We start from the raw sequence: 22,648 nt of genomic DNA, 5'->3' as shown, positions 1-22,648 counted from the left end.
TGGGACTATTCCATCAACTACATACTCAAGAATGATATAACACACCCTTCTCTCTTTGGACCAGAGACTGAGTAGGCCTTTACAGAGTACAAAATAAATTAAAACTAAAATATATATGTGATTGCTTTAAAAGAAGGTATACTGTGAACATTATTGTGTGTTAAAATCAGAGTTAAAAATTCTTACCATTCTGCTAGAAAATATAAGGTTTGCTAGGGATTAGTGGTTTAGTCATTCATATAGTATAAGTCATAGAGAAGTGCTGGAACATAGCAGGTATTTGGTAATTCTTGAACATGTACATTTGCAACTTGCCTTACATGCTCAGCATTATGATCTTTTAAGTTTCTATGTTTTAACATGTAGATCAGCTTCATTGTTTTTAACCATAATATAAGACAAACACACACATACACACACACACTCACATATATACATACCCACACGTTTTTCTATTTCTCTGAGAGACAAGTTGTTTTCAGTTTTTTCTTATTACTAACCATGCTGCAGTAACATCTAAGGACATGACACTTTGTATACATGGGCACAGTTTCTCTGGGACAGAAATCTAGCAGAACTGTTGACCTGTAAGCACATACATCTTCATTTTTACCAAGTATTGCCAAAATGTTTTCTAAAGAGAGGTACCAATTCCCACCAGCCATATATCTTTATAAATTTTTGGTATCTTTAGGCCAATAGATCAATCACTTTGGTCAATTTGATAGTTATGAAAGGTGTTTCATCTTTAATTTGCATTTCCTGAATCAATAATGCATTTAAACGTGTTGTCAAGTTTATTGGTTGTGTTTTCTTATATATTTTTGCATTTTTCTATTGTGCCTTTGTCTTTATTTTACTAAAGACAAGGTAGTAGCAGTAGTAGTAGTAGTTTTGTGGAAGTATTTTCTATATTCTTACTTCTAAGATTTATGTGCAATATACATTTTAGCTATTTTCTCAAAGTCTTTGGCTTGTCTTTTTATTTTTCAGTGAGATCTTTTGTTATACAGAGGTTTTAAATTTTGATACAGTCAGAATTATCAGTTTTTTCCATTATGATTTGCATTTTCTCCTTTATTCTAAAGATTTTATAGTTTTGCTCTTGTATTTAGGTCTTTATCTGCAATTTAGTTTTGTTAATAATATGAGAGAATGTTTATTTCTGTAAACATATGAATAGCTGTTTGTTGCAGCTTCATTTATTATAGGGGCTGTTTTTTGTGTGTGTGTGGTGTGATCGCATTAACCGAGTCTCCATATAAATGGGCCTCTATTTTATTCCATTTGTTAGATGATCTCTCCCTATGTTGACACAATTTTATTTGTATCACTGAATATTTATAGTCAATCTATTATCCTGTTTGTTATTATTATTGTTGTTAAAAATTGCCTTGGTTAATTTTCACTCTACTTCCATGTGAATTGCCTTTATGCTATGCTATGTCAAGCTATTTTACTGAGAATTTTATTATGATTTTTGTTAAAATCGTATTGCATATACAATAATTTTAAGAGAATTAGCATTCATCTCTGAATCTGATGTAGCTCTCCATATACTTAGACAATCTTTTCTGACATTAAATAACAAATTTTACTCCATAGAGGCATTGCACATTTATAAGATTTATTCTTAGATACTTTATGTATTTTTTGATGCTATAATGTGCTTCTTTTTAAAGTTACATTTTCTAATTGTTGCAAATCTTTGAGTTGGACAGTTAACTGGTTAATGGCTGATTAAGAATTAGAGCCTAGACCTCCTTTCTCATATTACTTTCTCTAACACATTAGGAATCTCCTTCCAAGGAAGAGTTCTTGGCCCTTTGACATTATGGAGGGATTGTGTCTTATGTGCTTATAAGAGGACATAATGGATGGTGAGGCGGATGCTGAATGGATTGTAGGTATTTTAAGGGAAAACGGAGGAAGCACAATCAATTGGTTAGGTATTGAGAAGACTCCATGGCTGACAACTTCTTCCAAGCAGCCAACTGAAATAAATTTTGTGGCGCAGGCTATTCATAGCATGTATAAGTGGGTTTTGAATCCTCTCCATCAATCAACAAAGAGTTGTTAGTAAAAGACAGCAATTTTATTGTCTACTGTGGGTTTGTGGGAAGTATTTGAAGCCCATCTAAAGGAATACTAACAGTTGCCAGGATGCTTCAACATGATCTTCCATGGTAAGACGTATCAGTGAAAATAATACATACTTCACTCATTCACTAGGTCTGCTTAAGGTCAGAATATAGCCTACACTTCTTGAAGGTCAATCTCAGTTACTAAGTTCTCTATGAGACTTCCTGAGTTTTCACTACGTTGAACTTGTTCTCTTTTTTCGCTGAGCTCCTAAGGTACTGTCTTGGTTCCTTTATTACAATTTTTACTTTGTCTGTGTCCCTTCACTTGATTTTAAATTCAATGGTAATAGATTTACTTTTGCTGCTCAGATCAGTACTTTAGACAGACGTGGCACTCAGTAATGCTTGAATTAAAGTGAAAGGAATGGAATATTTATTTCTTTAGAAAAGATATTGGGGTCACATCAGAGTAAACTTAGGTTTCTATTAATGGTTAGTTAGCTTTAAAGGGCTCTGGAAAAGGGAAGTTGAATTGAACAACTCTATTCTCAGTTAGCTGCTCATGAAATATTTTGTGTCTCTGTGGGGGGCAGGGAATATGTTCAATCAAAAATTAAATTGGGATGCTGAGTAATCAAATGCTGCTGATTCAGAAACTGAGAACCAGGCATTTTTACAATATTTCTAGTTGTAGAATGTATCAAGGGGTCCTTATCTGCTTTCTGAGTTTTCAAAGCTTGGTTCTATGCATCAGTAGCAATTCTCTGATAATGTTAATTCAGTTCACTAGATAGTTCATCCATTTTTTAAGTGAATTAGCTAGCCACTTTGTACTTGCTGAAGCCCAGGCTGAGATGCTCATTATTGTCTGTCATGCCAGATAATGAAATTCATGGAACCCCAAAATAACTCAATCATTTGGAATTCTAAACTGCCTACCTTCCTAAACAGATTATTACACACACACAGATGTCTCCCTAGCACTGCTCTCTAGGTTTGAAAGTAAAATCTCTTTGGGTGGGAAGAGATGGAGCTGATCTGTGAATTTTTCCTAGGAATTAGCTACTGGCCTAGTTTAAAACTTATGTTAAGGCATCACACACACACGCACACACACACACACACACACACTCAATGGACATAATTATAGATACATTCAAATTAATGTAATGTAGTATGATGCATCTCTGGAAAGAGGTTTTTCACCATTGAGTATAAAGTTAATATGATGTGACTGTAAACTTCAGTGGTTGGGTTTGCAAAATTCCTTCTATGTGGAATTCTACAGTATATTTCCAGAATGCAGTAGGCTCATGCAAGGTGTTTATTGGTGTCTGCTCATTCTCTGAAGCTCTCTACAGTCCACAATTTACCTTTCCTTTCATTAAGTTCCTCTGACCATTTTGTAGATAATTACCAATCCCGTAAATATCCAGAGCAATATACCTATGACAACAAATGGAATTCATTACATAGTTTGTAGATGCAGACAAATTTAATTGACTTCTAAAAACTTCTCTAAAAATCACTGACGATGGGCTCCACATTATGCTGAATATTGGAGACACAGAGATGAAAAAAAGACTCTTGGCTTATGCCCTCATAGAGCTCATTAATTCCATACATACTGTGTTGTTCCAGCAGGATCAGTCTATTGTGTGGGATTGGTTAAATCAACTTAATTATTTTCTTCCCGAGCTTATGACCAACTCCAAGCCAGCCCAGGAAGTCTTTATATTTCTATTGAAGTGACTGTTGGTGAACTTATTGAGTATTTCAGAGAGATTATCCAGGAATGAACCAGAAGATGGGCTCAGAGCCCAGTTACTCCCAGGTGAAAGCTGTAGCCATAAAAGTCATGAGAGCGTTAGTTCCATTTGAACCTCCTTGTCCTTCCTCCGTGAACCTGCCAGTAGCATTGTCTTGAAAGGATGTTCCTTAGTGCTGGAGCAGTTACTCAGGCTATATCAGGCTACTGGGGAAAGCAATCATGCACCAGTGCTGCATTCATTGGTTTCCCTCTGTGTTTCATATTAAAAGGCCAGTGACTAAAAAACTGGATTTTTTTTTCTTTTTCTTATTGCTGTGAGGCTGAACAACTGGAAGCTGTACAACTGCCATCCATGGAAACCCAAGTTTTTTTTCAAGCCAGAGAAATGCCAGAAAATATCTGTTGTATTGAAAGGCACTGATCATGTATTTTCAGTTCATCAGGTTATAGCTTGACTGAAGAGCGAAAGAAATTAGGAAAGCCTAATTACTAAAATGTAAATTATTTCTTTTTTCTAATTCTGCATACTCTTCAGGCAAGACAAATGACCCTTCAGTATTTTAAACATTTCTGATGTTATCATTAAAATTATTTATTATTGTTACCCAGCATTGGAAGTGAGGCAAGCTTTAAATTAGACATCTTGATTGTAAATGGAGTTCTTTCACTAATGCATAAAATTCAGCGTAGAATACAAGGCATAAAGATGTAAATGCTGAGTTATTTTAAAGCTACAATTAAAACGTAAATAAGGCACAGTGAAATAACAAAATCATTAAGTTAAATTCACTCATGACTTCAAAACCTGTGTTATAACATTAGGAAAAGATTTGTACTGTAGCCATGATTACATATTATTGAATAGGTTATCCTCTTCTCCTAAATGTCATTACCATAATTTTCTTTGACATGATATTCAGCACTCAAGCTACATCAATTTTTTTCACACCCAGCCTTGAGAGAATATTTGATCATTTCTGACTGATTAGACTGAGTAAAAAGGGGATAAATTCTTCAGAAATCTTGCTTGTTTATATTTCCTTGAATGTACTGTTGAATTGAGGTATTAGCACCTTTATGTAATATTAGCTCCTTGATCTAAGCAGTAGATGCTGTGGTCTGAATATTTGTGTTCCTCCAGAATTCACACCCAAATCTTAATGGCATTTGGGAGGCCTCATGACTGGGATTAACACTCTTACAAAAGAGATGCCACAGAGCTCCCTAGCCCCTTCCACCATGTGAGGATATGATGAGAAGTCTGCAACCTGGAAGAAGGCCCTAATCCTATCATGTTTGCACCCTCAACTCAGATGTCCAGCCTCCAGAACTGTGACAAATAGATTTCTGTTGTTTATAAGCTACCCAGTCTGTGGTATCTTGTTATAGCTACTCAAATAGATTGATACCTGGTAACCATGTATTAATAATTTATTAGTATATACCACACCTTGCTCCAAAATATACCTGTTTCCTAGCAATAGTGAAGTATTAAAAACACGTAAAGCAAATAGAAACTTAAAAGTTAAAGGAAGATTAGGGATCTATAAACAAGAATTCCTGTACAACATGAAGTCTTTGCCAACAAATTAATAGGAGCTGGAGAAATGTGAATTAGTGAATATTTTCTATGAGCCTTCTATAAAAACTAAGTTCATAAATCTAGTCTTTAACTCAACAAAGTCTTTAAAAATGCTTTTGGGTAAAAATTCAAGATAGTAAAGGCAACAAAAGTTATTATCTCATGAGCCAGTCTAACATAGGGATGGGACATGAAGAACCTAGGTGAGTGAGCAGCTATTATGTTCCTTAGAATATGTCAGACGAGCTCTTTGCAAATGCTGGGCTGTCGTAAATTCTTGGCTGGCTCCTCTCAGGAATGCCACAGTATTGATAATCTGTGTTGTCAGTTAAGGTGCCATCCATATGCTTCATATGTGTGGCATGCGGGCAAAAGCCTGGCATTATCAGAAAATTCAGAACCTGGCTCATGCTCTGATCTTGGCAGAGGACCATTCAACTCCTACTTGGAGGAAGGACTGCCAGGGTGTCAGTGGGTAGAATTTTTTTTTCCAAAAAACAATTTTGAATTTACTCAGGCATTTGGCTAAGGACTCTGAGATCCTAGATACCTATGTCATTTGCTTGGAGGAAGAAGTTTTCACCTGAATAAAATATTAAGGGTAGTCCTTAACTAATTGGTTCCCAAGACTCTAAAAGAGCCTCAGGTATACCATATATGTTATCTTCTTTTGATGAGGACTTCAGCCTGGTGCCTATGCCAGGATGTGTTAGCTGCAAATCATAGCCTCAAAGAACTGAATAATTAGATTTCTTGGATAAAGGCATTTAGAACTCAATATTTCTGCATTTGAAGAAGACTGATGAACCTTCTTATTTTAACTTTGATTTTTACATATACTTTTTTTCTTTCTTGGAAGCATATGGTATAATTAACTTAATAAATTAAATATATTAAAATATACTTGCTAAATCATTTCCACTGAAGCAGTGCGCTGCCCCAGTTAAAAGGGCTGGCTCTGGAACCAGACTTCCTGGTTTTGATTCCTGCTCTGTCACACACTTGCTTTGTGAGTCTGGGTGGGTTAATTTGACTTATTTGTGCCTTTATTTTCTTCCCTGTAAAATGTTAATAATAATACTTGTTCTATTTGGGGAATTAAATAAGTTAATGCACGCAAAGTCTTGTCTTTTGCACATACTAAGCGTTCTATAATTATGAACTATTAAATACTAGCTAGTTGATGCTGTTTTTCTTTCAGATCACAGATCTGTTATAAGTTCTCTTATTACTTCAGGCCCCTCCCAGTTTGTTATAATAAAGCCATGTCAGCAGAGTAGCAAAAGATGGTTCCCGTTGCAATAAGAGCAAAATCCTCCTCATCAATAGTGGTGAAGAGCTACACCAAGTTAAACTGCAATTCTCCTGTAGTGGCTCTTGAGACAATGTCTGGGTGTAAAAGAGTGTGAACAGCAGCTCTGTGCTAATCTTCTGTATGGTCGACCAAATAGTCTGTACTCCTCCTTCCAAGCACGTGGCCACATTGTGCCTCCTCACTACCTGGAACCTCGGCGTGGCCATGAGATGTGCCCCTATACAGTGCATAGGTCATTTAGGTCTTGTTTTCCTCCTCCACCATGTTCCTGCAATGTTTGCCGTGAGAGAACCTCCATCAGCCTGTTTCATAGCGTAAGGGAGACATTGAACAAAGCTAGGACTTTGACCTTAAGAAAAACTAGGGTTCCATTAAAAGATCTAAAATAATTAGCAATGCTTCAGGGTGTAAAATGGATGTCCCCCCCCCCTACCCCCGCAATGAGGAAAGACAGGAAAATGTTTAGCAGAAGGCAATTCTTATATTTTGGGAATGCTGAAAAACATATAATAATGATAGGAGTGGGATGAAATAGAAGAAAAAGAATCCAGAAGATACCACAGAGACAGAATTGAAAATGATACGATGTCTCCACCAATAAAAATGGAGAACATAGAAGAAAGAGCTGGCTGTGGGGAAAAGAAGGGTTCAGTGTGAGAAATACTGAGTTTTTAGATACTATTGAAACATCCAAATCAAGATGTCCTGTAGTCATTTGGAAATAGGAGAAAATGATCAAAGTGGCAGAATGAAAAATAGAAATGTAGCATGTAATGATGTTTGTGGAGGATATTCAAGAAGGGTGTGATCGAATGTTAAAAAAAAAAAAAAAAGGAGAGAGAGAAAGAGAGGGAGAGAGAGGAGGAATGATGAGATTTAAAATTAAGGGCTATTTAATTTGGTTGTCCAGTCTCATAGTTTTATATGGTTCAGGAGACTTAACATACATTCATCTCAATTCTAAATTAAAAGCTCTGCTGCCATCCAAATTTTTAATGCAAATGTCTCCAGGTGTTTTGGGTGGTTCTTCTGAACAATTAATTCTGAAAAATACTGGTTAATTGAGAGTGCTACTTTTATTTCAGATTTTTGAGCTTCTGCTATATTGCTAGTATTATCTGTATTTTTTTTTTTTTTTTTTGCCTCTGCTACCAGCTTACTGGTAGTATCTGCAATATTTTACGTTGTGTAGTGTTTTTTGTAACTTTTATGTATTTCCATTTCCTATATGCACAGTGCATTTGGGGGCAGCCAGTGTATCTCAAAAATAGTCATTCTGTTGAAAGCTGGGTCTGAGAATAACTCTATCTTCCTTCAGAGATAATTTCAATTTAGATGAAATATCTTCCCTTGGGAGAAATCTGGCAGATGCATTGTCTGCTTAGTTTGTATTGGTTGGTATGTGTAAAGGAACAACACTGCCAGCTGACCGCTCATATTCAGAAACACTTTTGGAGTTTTAGTGGACACTTCTTGATGCTATTTTAATCTGGTCTTTCAGGTGACATTGGGTTCAGAAGTTATTTGGGAATGATTAAGCACTTAGAGAAGATCATAGATTTTTTTTTTTTATATCAAGATTTTACAACCTAAACCAGTTTTTAAAAATCACATTCCAAGGGATAATTAAAATTATGTTATATCATATCTTATCCTGAGATTTAAGTTTGTTGAATAGATTCAGTTAATTTTATTACTAATATTATTTTCTCCACTAACACAAAGTCTCAAAGAACTACAACATATGTAATCACCATCAGAAACAAACCAAAATTAGTTGGTGAACTTGAAGAAAAATCACTTAAAAATAAAACAAGGAAGGAAAAGAATAGAAGAGAGGGTAGTGAGTTATTTTTATAAAAGGATTATTGTTTGAAGGAGATGGGTGAGTAGATAACTGGGTAGCCAATACCAGTAGGTTTCTTTGTTTGTTTTGTTTGTTTGTCTATTTATTTGGTTTGTTTTGTTTTTGACAGATATTGATAATCTAAGTTCTTTCCATATAGGAACAATTATTTTAACAGGAAATGTGAATGGAAATGAGTCAGGTGATACTTCATAGGAAATACGGTTTACAAGAAGGCTAAGAAACATTGAGTTGAGTTGGTGTAACTAAACTAGAAATAAGAATATCATAGAAGAACTTCTTTCAATTATGGAACCGTGGAATGGAAACGAACACACAATAACCTCGTCCAGGTGATGTTTGATTTCACTGAGTGTTTCAAATGTTGCTCTAGGTCATCAGGAAAGATCAATTAAGAACTTATGTCACTAGGGTTCTGTCTACAATGTTGCCATCAAGATTAATTGTGTGAATCTTCCAGCAACCAGTTGTAGCCATCATTTTATTGGAGCAAGCTGATGCATGTCGGTGTGTGTGTATGTTTGTGAGGGAGGTGGCGGAGACAGGCAAGAGCAGGTGTTGGAAATTTTTAGGCCTGAGTTGATAGGAGAGTGGGTAGGCTGAACCCGAAAAGTCATAGGGTTGTGTTTGTGAAGCTACAAATCGGGGTCCAAAGGGGCTCTTCAAAGAGAAAGGAGCCCATAGCTGGTGGGCCCATTTCCTAGCCTGCTATGAGCTAGGAAAACAGGAGCTGAATGGCTAGGTGGTAGAAAGTCCTGGCCACATGCTGAAGATGCTGGAAAGACAGCTCTGATTAAGGGCCACAGACTGGACAGTCAAGAAAGGCATAGGTGCCATATGAGTATATTGAATGTGTATGGAACATCTGAAATACTGATTTCACCCTTGCGATGAGGACTTTAGCAATACTTTCATATATTAACTTCCATATTTTAAAATACTAGCCCAGCAGATACTAGATCTCTGTGTTTCATGACGGTCTGGTACCTGGTAAATCTCTCCCTTATTTCCTGCCTCTCTTATTTCCCTTCAGTCCACTCCAGGGCAAATTGTACTCCTTTCTGTCTCTCAGTGTCCTCAGCGTATTGCTCACAGGCCTTTGCAATGGCTACTTCACTTGCTTATGGTCTCTTGCTCAAGTATCTTTCCTGATGATTCCTTCAAAATAGCATGTCCCTCTTTGTTTCAGGTATCTACCTAGTTTTGACCATAATATGAACTCTATGAGAGTAGAGTTTTGTTCTCTACTGAATCCCCAGCAGCTCAAACAGCACTTGGCTCCTAACTAAGCACTCAGAAACGTGTGACAAAATGAAAATTGTCACATGTTATTACTCTCTTTGGATTAAAGATAAGAAGGCTTCATCAGTATATATCCAGTGAGATGTGGCTGTTTCTTTAGTGACACCCAAGGAAGTAACAAAGAGAGAGACACATATCCATGCACAAAGCAGCATTTATTCACAGCCCTGCTAATTTTACTCTCTCAAACCTACTTAAGCAACTTCTGGCAGTGGCACAATTTCAACAAATCCTTTGAATACGCTTTCTTCTTCTGCACTTTCGGTATTTGCCAGTCATCTCTCCTTCAGCATTCTGCCAGTCCGTGACCTTGACATCATTATTGCCCTAACTTTGGCAGACACTAGCTCATTACCATCTCTCTGCTGCACAGGCAACCTGACTTTGTGAAGTTTTAAATGAGGAAGTTTGTAAGGAACATAATTTAAACTACAAGGCCCCTAATTTGGTACAGTATGTAGAAGAAAATGAAAGTCCTTTCTAAATTTTGTAGGGCTGACCACAGCTGAAAATGTTTGGCCTCCTTCAAAGAATACCCAGTTCCTGTCATTTGATTGCACTGGCATAATTGAGTTTCTAGAACACTTGCAGTGCTGTTTGGAAGCCCAGGGGTAAGAAACAGATGGGGGAGTCATTAGGGTAAGAGCAGGAGAGTGGGGAAAGAGCAGTCACCACCTACCAACTTGACTGTAGCCGGTATCTGCCACTGAGCACTTGAACACGTTCCCTACCCTGTGTAGCGTGGCTACTTCAAAAACAAATTCCTCTGTCAGCTTTCTGATCAGACCTACAATCTGTAGGGCTGGGGAACTGCCATAGAGCCATTTATTTTCTCAACTGTGTTTATGGACTCAAAAGAGGATTTGATTCCCAAGGCGTGCCTCCTTATGAGAATTATATCTACTTTACAGACCTGCAGTGAAAGCAGACTGCTTAGTCTTGAATAATTATTGGAAATGGTCTCTTCTTATTAGAGTGGGCAAATAACTTATTGTCCAAAGTAGGAAGCTTCTGAAAATAAAGGGAGAATACTAAAAATAATATAATTATATATGTATATGTATTATACATACATATATGTATATAGAATGTTGCCTATCACTCATTTTTTCCCAGTTTAATTGAGAAATAATTGACATACATCACTGCATTAATTTAAGGCATACAACATGGTGGTTTGATTTACATATATTGTGAAATGATTATCATAGTAGCTTCAGCTAACATCCTTTTCATATATTTAGATACAATTTTAAAAAAGAAGAAAAGAATAAAGGAAAAAATTTTCTTTTTGTGGTGAGAACTCTTAGGATTTAGTCTCTTAACAATTTTCTTATATATCTTATGGCAGTGCTAGCTATAGTCATCGTGTCATACATTACATTCCTAGTACTTATTTATCTTATAACTGGATCTTTGTCCCTTTTGACCACCTTCCTCTAATTCCTCCTCCCCCCAACCTCCACCTCTGATAATCACAATTCTGAAAGACAACAAAAATACTAACTCAAAAAGATATCTGTATCCCCATGTTCATAGCAGCATTACTTATAGCAGCCAAGAAATGGAAACACCTAAGTGTCTATCAATGAATGAGTGGATAAAGAAGTTGTAGTCTATATTTACAATGGAATATTATTTAACCATAAAAAACAAGGAAATCCTACCATTTGCGACAACATGATGAATGGACCTTGAAGGCATTATGCTAAGTGAAAAAAGTCAGACAGAGATATCTACTCACTAACAAATTGGTATTTTTATATTAGTAGATGTAAAAATAAAATATAAAGCAAAATATTGACATATATTGAAGCAAAATAAAGTTTCCTTATTAATGATCTGAACATAAAAATAACAAATAATAATTTTTTATAGTATGTGCTCATGCACTTCAATCACAGTTTCAGTAATGTATGTTTCTAATATATATTAGTATTTTTCTAAAGAATAAATTTCTTTTAATACAATCATTTTAAAAATTAAGTTGACTGCAATCATCTTCCAGTTGCATTTTTATCATTAATATATTTGATGTTGACATGTTTAATTGATTTGTCATCTAATATACCTGGTAAAATAAGATCAAATTCTGCTAAATGGAAAATAGTCTCACTAAACTTTTGTTTTACTTTGAAACGTGGAAATGTAGCTTCACAAATATTTTATAGATGCTGTCTTTCTTTACTCCATTTCAAGTATCTTGCTTGGAAAAATATTTTTAAAGTAAAATATAGAATTGTCAATTTCAATTCCATGCTGATTCAGAATGTAAATTCTTTCAACCAAAGTAGAATCTCTATGCAAATATTTCCCTCAAATTTAAAATATTCCGAAGTTTAATTATAGAATTAAAAAATTAAATTTGTACACTATTTCCAAAGTTATTAATATTAAGATTCATCTTTTTGCTTTGAGATAAATTTAAATATCTTCCTGTTTGGAAGCAACCTTGATTTTCAATATTTACGATTTGTTAAAGCTTCAAAAGCTAGTGTGTGTGTGTGTGTGTGTGTGTGTGTGTGTGTGTGTGTTTCACTTCTTAAATGCTTTGATTAAAGACATACAACTGATTTTCAACAAAAGGCAACCTAAATTTAGAGAACTCTTTTATAAAAAATTTCACCCTACATAAGACATTTAGACCAATTTCAAAAGTAGTTATAAGAGGATCATACACCATGACCAAGTGGGGTTTATCCCTGGACAGCTCAACGTACACAAATCAAGTAATATAATAGAACACATTAACAAGATAAAGGATAAAAATCACATGATCATCTCAATAGATGCAGAAAAAGCATTTGACAAAATTCAATACCCTTTCATGATAAAAACTCAAAACATAATAGGCCATGTATGAGAAGCCCACAGCTAATATTATACTCAACACTGAAAAACTGAAAGCTTTTCCACTAAGATCAGGAAAAAGGCAAGGAAGTTTATTCTCACCACTTTTGTTCAACAAGAACTAGAAGTCCTGGCCAGAGCAATTAGGCAATAAGAAGAAATAACAAGCAAATCAGAAAGGGGGATGTAAAATTATCTTGTTTGCAGATGAAATTATGTAAACAATTTCATTTACACTAGCATCAAATAGGATAAAATACATAGGAATGAATTTAACCAAGGAGGTGAAAGACTTGTACATTGAAAACTACATAGCATTGGTAAAAGAAATTAAAGAAGACATAAATAAATGGAAAGACATCCTGTGTTCATAGATTGGAAGGTTGTCTTCTAATTTAATATTGTAAAAATGTCCATAGTACCCAAAGCTTTCTACAGATTCAATGTCATCCCTATAAAAATTCCAGTGGTATTTTACAGAAATAGCAAGAGCAATCCTAAAATTCATATGGAACCACAATAAACCCTGAATAGCCCAAGCAGTCCTGACAAAGAACAAAATTGGAAACATCACACTTCCAAAGTTCAAAATATATTACAAAGCTATAGTAATCAAAAAGGGAACAGAATAGAGAACCCAAAAATAAATCCATGCATGTAAAATCAACTGATCTTTGATAAGGGTGACGAAAATATACAACAGGGAGAGCTAGTCTCTTCAACAAATGGTTTTGGGAAAACTGGATATTCACATGTAAAAGAATGAATTTGGACCCTTTTAGCATCCACAAAAATTGACTCAAAATGTATTAAAGAAATAAAAGTAAGGCTTGAAACTAAAAATTCTAGAAGAAAATGGGAAAAATGGCTTTATGACATTGATCTAGGCAATTATTTGTTGGATATGACACCAAAAGCACAAGCAGCGAAAGTGAAAGTAGATAAGTCGAACTACATTAAACTAAATGCTTCTATACAGCAGAATAAAAAAGAAGTGTACAGAATGGGAGAAAATATCTGGAAATCATATATCTGATAAGGGCTTAATATCCAAACTATATAAGGCACTCCCAAAATCCAATAGCAATAATAATAATTTGATTTTTTAAATGGGCAAAAGACTTGAAGATACATTTCTCCAAAGAAGGCATACAAATGGCCAATTGTTACATGAAAAGATGCTTAATATCACTAATTATCAGGGAAATGCAAATCAAAGCCACAATCAGATATCACGTCACATCTGTTAGAATGGCTATTATCAAAAAACAAAAAAACCCAAAGATAAGAAGTGCTGGCTCAGATGTGGAGAAATTGAAACCCTTTTACACTGTTAGTAGACATGTATAATGGTACAGCCACTATAGAAAACAGTATGGACATTCCTTTAAAAATTAAAAATAAATCCCCTCAGAAAATTAAAACTAGAACTACCATGTGATCCAGCAATTCCACCTTGGAATATATATCCAAAAGAATTTAAATCAATATCTTGAAGAGATATTAGCCCTTCCATGTTCATTCGTGGTATTCAGTATTCACAATAGCTAAGATTTGGAGACAACCTAAGTGTCCATCAATGGATGAATGGATAAAAAAAAATAAGGAATGTTATTCAGCTCTAGAAAAGAAGGAAATCCTGCTTAATATGACAACATGAGTGAACCTGGAGGACATTATTCTTATGAAATTAGACAGTCACAGAGGGACAAACACCAAATGATTCTATTTATTGAGGTATCTAAACTAGTCAAACTCATAGAAGCAGAGAGTAGAAGAGTAGTTGCCTGGGGCTGGAGGGAGGAAGGAATGGACAGTTGCTGTTCAATGGGTGTAAAATTTCAGTACTGCAAAATGATTAAGTTCTAGAGATCTGCTGTACAACATTGTGCCTATAGTTAAGAATACTTAACTTAAAAATTTGTGCACTTAAAAATTTGTTAAGAGGATAGATCTCATGTTAAAGATCTCTGTCCTTACTGAAAGAAAAACAATCAGTTAAAAAGTGGTGCTGAGCAGTCAGGAGATTTCTGCTCCCTCACAAAATTTTATATTTCGTCTACTCTAAAAGCTTATGCATAAAATATTTATTAATTTTAGACAACTATAGCTTCTATTTAAATTTGAACAATATCACAGCTTGTGCAAAAACTGTCTTGAATTAGACATGTATCATAATCAATTCCAAATACATTTCTTTTTTGTAGATTTCCTAAGGTATTGGATAGCTGCTACTGCATAGCAAATCACCCAAACACTTCACAGCATAAAGCAACAACATTATTATGCTTATGGATTCTCTATGTCAAGAATTAGGGCAGGGCATGGCAGGGATGGCTTGTCTCTGTTCCAAAATGTCCAGGGTCTCCGCCAGGAGACCTGAAAGTTTGAGGTAACTCAACAGCTGGGGGTTGGAATTATCTGAAAGAATCTTCATTCACATATCTAGTGGATCAACCTGATTGTCAACTATGACCTCAGTTGAGCTGTTGCTTAGAACATCTACATGTCGTTAAATGGTCTTCTTGAATGAGCTTATTTGGATTTCCTTACTGTATGGCAGCTAGATAACAAGAGCAGCGTCGAGAGAGATGCATGGCATTTTGATCATCAGGATTTGGAAGTCACATAATGACACCTGCCATACTCTAATGGAGCATTAACAAATGTTTGCCCAAATTTAAGGCAGGGGACATAGACTCCAGCCACTTCATATAAGGAGTGTCAAGTGCACATAAGAAGAGTACGTATGGGATGAAGATATTTTTTCAGTTGTTGTTCTGTAGAAACTATAATTGTTCACACTTAAGTTTGTTAAAACACTGTTTTTTTCTAGACACCGCTCCAGCAGAATTTGTGTTTATATTACAAAAATAGTTTTATCTTCAATGTTAGACTTTTTAACTACATTTTAAAAATCATCAACAACAAGAGCAGATCTTTCACCTTCAACAGAATGGATTTTTAAAAGTTTGATGTTGGATTCATAAGTTGGATTTAAAAATCTATTATCAGAATTGACTGATTTCTTTCTGAAGCATCTGAGACACTGAAATAAAATTTACATAATTGAACTATTTACAAAGTGAATTTACTGCTAATGGAGCTAACTAGTAACAGCAATCGATCCACTTTTCATCTGTGTATAAAAAATCTTGGAATTGAAAATTAGCAAAATGAATTTAAACAAAGACTTATTTGATTTAAATGAAAAGCCACGCATCACAAGGTGACATGTAGCACCTTTTGAGGCTGCCTACTTTAAATTGTTGCCTTGAGCACATTTTTCTTAAAATTACTATTAACTTTTAAGGTAGATGCTGATGTTTCTTCTGTAGATTCGTGTCTTCATGTTTAGATGGGGTCAATGAAATCACTGTTCTTCCTGTGATGGAGAGTAAATGTTGATGAACATTTTGTGCAAGCTAAGCAAGTCATCATCAAATTTCTCAAAGAATGAAATTTAGTCTTTAATTTTTCACTTGAAAAGTATTTTATTAGCTCATTGCTTCTTTTTTATTTTATTTTATAATATGTTTTATTTTATAATATGAAGTTTGTACCCCTTAATCTCCTTTAGCTATTTCAACCAACCAGCCACCCTCTCCCCTCTGGGGACCACCAGCTTGTTCTTTGAATCTTTGAGTCTGTTTCTGTTTTGTTTGCTCATTTGTTTTGTTTTTTAGATTCTGCATATGAATGTGATTATATGGTATTTGTCTTCCTTCATCTGACTTATTTCACTTAGCATAACACTGTCAAGGTCCCTCCATGTTGCAAATGGCAGGATTTCATTTCTTTTTATGGATAAATAGCATTCCATTGTTTATATATACCACTTCTTTATCCATTCATTTCTCAATGGACATTTAGGTTGCTTCCATATCTTGGCAGTTGTAAATAATTTTGGGGAGAACATAGGAGTACACATATATACATTTGAATTCGGTTTTTTTGTTTGTTTTTCTTGGACAAATACCAAGAAGTGGAATTTCTGGATTGTGTGGTAGTCCTATTTTTAATTTTTTGAGTAAGCTTCATAATGTTTTCCATAGTAGCTACACCAAAACCACAATGAGGTATCACCTCACATTTGTCAGAATGGCTATTATCAACAGCTTATTGCTTCTTGAAAGAGCTTACTGTAAACTCAGAAAACATTGTCAAACAAAATAGTCTTTGATTTATAATGTTTAATGCTACATGACAGAACAACTGTAAAAGGGTATCTATAGTTGGACTGGTCATCCTGTATTTCCAGCACATACTCCATGTGTATCTAACCTATAACTTCTCATGTTTCCCACTTACCCCACTGGCTTGTCCAAGCAAGACCCATAGAATGACTGCCTGGTGTACCACATTCCTAGCAGGGATGTCTAATACTTTTTCCACCACCACCTGACTCTTACTGCTTGTATCTGAACACACTTTATCAGTGAGTGCTTAGTATGCTTTCCTTGAAAGGAATGTTAAATTCTATCAGGAAAGGGTTTGGAAAAGAGAGATATGTTATCTTGTCTCTTTTCATATTTAACCTTATGTTAAAGTGAAAACTATGTTCGCCATACATGTGATTCACACATTACTAGGTGGCTGCAAGTACAAAATTAAGGTTTACTGTAATCATCCTCGTTTATTTTAATGCAATTATTTTAATAATAATTCAATAAATTGAAAAATGCTACTACACAAAAGTTAATCTGGATGGGATGCTATGACAATATGAATATATCAGGAATGAACCATGACAAAATTTATGGTCATCATATTTTTATCCAGATTGCACTTCTATGGGGCATTTTTAAAATTCTGCTGCTCTCCAAACATTGTTGGGTTGAGCAATAGTAAACTTGAGATTTTTTTACAATTTATTAGCTATGCTATCACAGGAAACTTACTTGTGCTCTAAATCTGTGTCCTCCTATTTAAAATGAAGTTAATAATATCTAACTCTCAGGAACATTATGAGGATTAAACCGAGAGAGCCTTAAAAGAGCCTGACACAAAATAAATCACTCAAATAATGATATTTTCTTAGCTAGTATATTATTAATATCAACAATATTGATTATAATATATAATGTGTACAATTATAGTTTTCATACCTTTGAAGAAGTTGGTATCATTATTTTACTACCAAGAACTATATCATGGAGGAGATATTGAAATAAACACTGTTATATGTTTTTTGAGGGTGAAGTTGAATTTTTAGAGGACAAGTTGGCAATGCAAATCAAAACCCTTAGACCTCTTCATAGTATTTGATTCTATAATTGTCACATTTCTTGGTATTTATTCAAAAGTAACAAGTCTGGATATGACAGAAAACATAGCTGCAAAGTTGTTCATTGTACTGCTGTTTAGACAGCAAGAAATTGGAGGCAACCTAAGTGTCCAAATGTAAAGTCTTGATTTAATAAATTATGGCACAAACATTTAGTGTAGTAGTGTGAAGTCATTAAAAGAACTGTGATTGAAATTTCATCTTCATTAAAATAACATCATCTTCATTAAAATAACAGCCTATAAAACTGTATGTATTATTAATTCCCAACTTTGTTTTATGATATTTTAACTCAGACACACAAACACACACACACAAGATTGAATTTCTTAACCAACTTGCTAACAGTGATTCTCTCTAAATAGTAAAATTACAAATTGTCTCATTTCAGGTGTTTTCACTTGCACATAACCACAAAAGCAATTCAAAGTAGCTTGAAAATAAAAGTAGTGTATTGTCTCCTGAAATAGAAAACCTCAGAGGAGAGTGGCTTTCTGGCATAATTGCATCAGGGGACCAAGTTCTGCTCCTCTGAGATTCTCCCACCTCTGCCTCTTCTTCTGTGTGTATCCTCATCTTTAGTGTGGTTTGTTTCACGAAGCACAACGGCACCGGTGGTTCTAGGCCACACATCTGCACAACCAGCAAGCCATTTTAGCTTAGCCTTGAACTTAAAAAGTAGTTTTTTCATCTGATTTGACAAACCAGAGACCAACACTGTGGTCACAGGAGCACTCAGAACCGAATGGGTTGAGTTGATTGGATATTGCTGCCCATTCCTGGACCAGTCAAGATGGCAAAAGAAGCATCATGCTGCTCTGTTTACTTCAGAGACAACTGTGGAGGAGGAATGAGGTCAATCCCATGCAAATTCTGTGGTTGCTACACACTGGGGAAGAGATGGGATAGGTACTAATGGAGGCAACACAACATCTCTTTCCATTAAGTACATTTTCTAGAAATGAATATACATTCAATTAGTTACAGTAAAAAGATTATAAATGGTAACTGTGAAATCTTCATTATATAGACCTAAATTAACAGAACCTCAATGACTGAATTAGTCTTATTATCATTATTGTTAATATTTAAGTTTTAGGAGAAAGTGACATATAATAAGACAACCGCCAAAAAGCACAATTTTCAGGTTACAGCTCTGGGATAAGAACTGATCATGCATAACCTTCTGTACCTTTTTCATCTCTGGTCACAAATGATAACTTGGGGTTCCAAATGAGAACCATTTCATTCAAGTGAGTGCAATTGCATTTTTTCTTCAAATTATTTACCCAGGCCAAAAACGAGTATTAGTCTTTTTAAGAAACAGTCTCACTTGTGAGTGTTGAAACTGAATGTGTGTTTTCAATTAAAGCAACTGAAAATCAATCACCTGGAAAAACTCATTCTAAAAGTCTTCAGGTTAGTTGAGATGTAATTTTATATGGATCTCTGAATGTTTTGTCACCATGGTTCTCCCCTAAGTCTGATATACTCCTCAAGTGGGCAATGATCTCAGTAGGAACAAATAAAGGAACCTCGTGGACTAGGGGCAGAAAATGGGGTTCTAGGTGCAATTACCCTACTCATCTACAGTATATCTTAGGCAAGTCATTTAAGAACTGTGGCCCGCTATTTCTGTGGTTTTAAATTCAGATGATTGAGCTAAATGACATCTGAGTTCCCTTCCAGTTCTAAATGGGGGAATTTTATATAGGCTTGCTCTGGACAAGTGACAGAATCATGTTTCTCTTCACATTGTGACCCTGCCCCAGAGATCAAAGTAGGATTAAAATAAAGCTTTATCTTTATAACATGGCATTTTATTCACAATACCTCATTCATTTTTCACTGCTGTATCTTGGAGCCTATTTGCAAAGGGATGTTAAAAAATGAAACAGAACACATTGCCTTGTGCATTTGATGTTCGTAAGGCTGTTACACTTTTCACTTCTGTGATCTTACCCTCTGCATTAGTGGGGATTTTTTTCCCCCTTTTTTCCTTCTTTTGTGAACATCAGGTGGAGAGCATTGAATTAGTCACACACCTCAGCTCAAGACCCAAAGTCATCAGTGGTCCATACAAAGCCCGTTTCTTGTTTTCTTTTCCCAATTATTCATATTTAACACCTTATATCAGTCCTGTTCCCCTTCCCTCAAACATTCTTTTATGTTTACTAGATTTTTTATTTTTATGTGCCCTGACAAAATGCATTATTGTTGTATTGCATATAATTTACAGAAAGGAATTGTGTTAATTGAGCTCATTTTGTTTCTTGTTTTTTAAATTCAGCATTATGTTTTTAATATTTGTTCATTTTGCTGTGTGTGCTCTGATCTATTGTACTTTGTGACTGCGTAGTCATCCACTATATTTTACCTACCATTTTCCTAGAGGAAACCCAGGTGCCTCCTCTTCCTTGCCACCACATGTGATGTTGCAGTGAATATCCTCATACTTACTTCTTTATGCACCTGTGAGAATTTTAGTGGGAGAGATCATCAGGGGCAGAATTGCTGGGTCCTACGATATATAGAGATTTAATTTGCCTAAGTCATTCTGGATTGCTGTTCACTATGGCTGTGCAAAAGCATGCACTCTGGATTTTTGTTGTTGTTCCGCATTATGTCTGAGATTTATTCATTGTGCCGTGTAGCAGGAATGAGTTCCTTTTCATTGATGTATAATATTCTAATATTCGAAAGTCACATATTTATTCTAGAGGTGACAACATTTGGGTTGTTGCCAGACTGGGCTGTTATGATTAACACTGCTATAAATATTTTAAAAATATATTTTAATTTCTTTTGATTATATCAGCAGAAGTAAAATTGCTAGGTCCTTAATTATATATACAATTAGCTTTAGTGGATACTACAAACAGTTTTCCAAAATTTTGTACCAATTTACACTCCCATAAGAAAGGGAGGAGAGTTCCAGGTGTTCCAGATCCTTGGGAATCCTTTCAATTTTAGACATTCTGATAGTTGTGTAGATGTTTCTCATCATGGCTTTTATTTGTCCTTCCTTGATGAGTAACGATGCCAAGCACCTTTTCATTAACCATGTGGTCAATAAGTACATATTAAGCACATGGATACCCTCTTTTTTATGAAGTGCCTTCTCCAGTCTCTTTCCCAGTTTTTAAAAAAATTAATTTGTAGAATTCAGTATGTGTTCTGATTACAGGTCCTTTATCAGAAATGTGTTCCAAGCATAGTCTTTTAAGTATGTGGCTTGCATTTTTCATGATGTTAGTAGTGTGTTTTGATTAACAGAAATTATTTTCACTAAAGCCAATTTATCAACTCTTAAATAGTGGCTGTTATGTTCTGTTCAAGAAATCCTTGCCTATCCCAAGGCCACATGGTATTCTACTATTTTTTTCCTGGACATGTTATTGTTTTACTTTTCATATTTAGGTATCGGTGTTATGACGTGATTTCTTTTGTGTTATGGTTCCTACTCATAGGGTGTGAAACTCAGAGGATTTAAACTATGTTTAGTACTTCAAGATGGAGTCACAGCCACCAATGTGAACTTCCATACTAGTTGTTTTCAAACATCAGGTACAGGACTACAATTGTTTTAGTGTGATAAAATAAGTGTTACTTTAGATAAGGAATTTGTTTGGTAATGTCCACAGAAAGACTTCACTGGAACAGAAGGAACAACAAGATCCCCTGGGCAAAACCCTTACACCCTACTGGCAGATTCCTTAAAATGAGACCCCTGAGCCCAGCGACTCAAAGCCTCTTCACTGGAGGACCCGACCCAACTCCAGGCTGCTGAGAGCTGTTTAAGATGGACGCTGCCTGAGGCTCTGTTGGAGCAGAAGGTGAGTGACTTCCTACTCATAGTTGTTGGGAGAACCGTTGCTGGACGGGAGACCGCCATTCAATGCCGTTCAGTGCCTCCTTCCCACTCCCAGAAGTGGTTTGTTACCCCTTTTTCTATTTTCACTACTTAAATTAACCTGTGTTGTGTGCTAATTATGTGCAATAAACAGAGTGATTCATGAATCAAATATTGGCTACACTTTGTATATATATCTGCAATCCTGTGATCCTTACCTGGCCTCAGCACTGGGCCCTGCAATAGTCTGGTTCATCTTAACTAATTTTGGGGTGTGTGTGAGGCAAGATCAAGGTTTTTTATTTGTACAAATATTCAATTGATAACATTCAGATGATTCTTGTAAAGTAGGAAACCATGTAAAGAAAAATTGTGTTCAAAAGGAACTGAGCTCCCACTTTATCATTTTCTAGCTGTTGAATTTTAGTTACTCCCTTCTCTGTTATCACCTTTCTCTATAAATCAAGGACATAGGACTAGATAACCTTTGTGGAATTTCTGACCTCTAAAATCCTATAGCTATGCTACAGTATTGGGAACTAGAAAATTAAAACCATGTGCTACAGTTTTTACCTTCTCCTAATCCCACTCATCACTCCCCAAATATGTTTTCTCTCTCTTCTCTATAATATCCCTCAACCTTGCCAAATATATGTAAGGTAAGGAAAAACAATTTTCCCTTTGCCCTTCCAAGTTCTTGGCTGAGATTCCTGTAATAAAAGACAGATTGATATGAG

The sequence above is a fragment of the Balaenoptera acutorostrata genome, chromosome 9 (genome assembly GCF_949987535.1).
Source record: "Balaenoptera acutorostrata chromosome 9, mBalAcu1.1, whole genome shotgun sequence".
NCBI lineage: Eukaryota > Metazoa > Chordata > Mammalia > Artiodactyla > Balaenopteridae > Balaenoptera > Balaenoptera acutorostrata.
Note: the sequence above shows the minus strand (reverse complement) of the source record.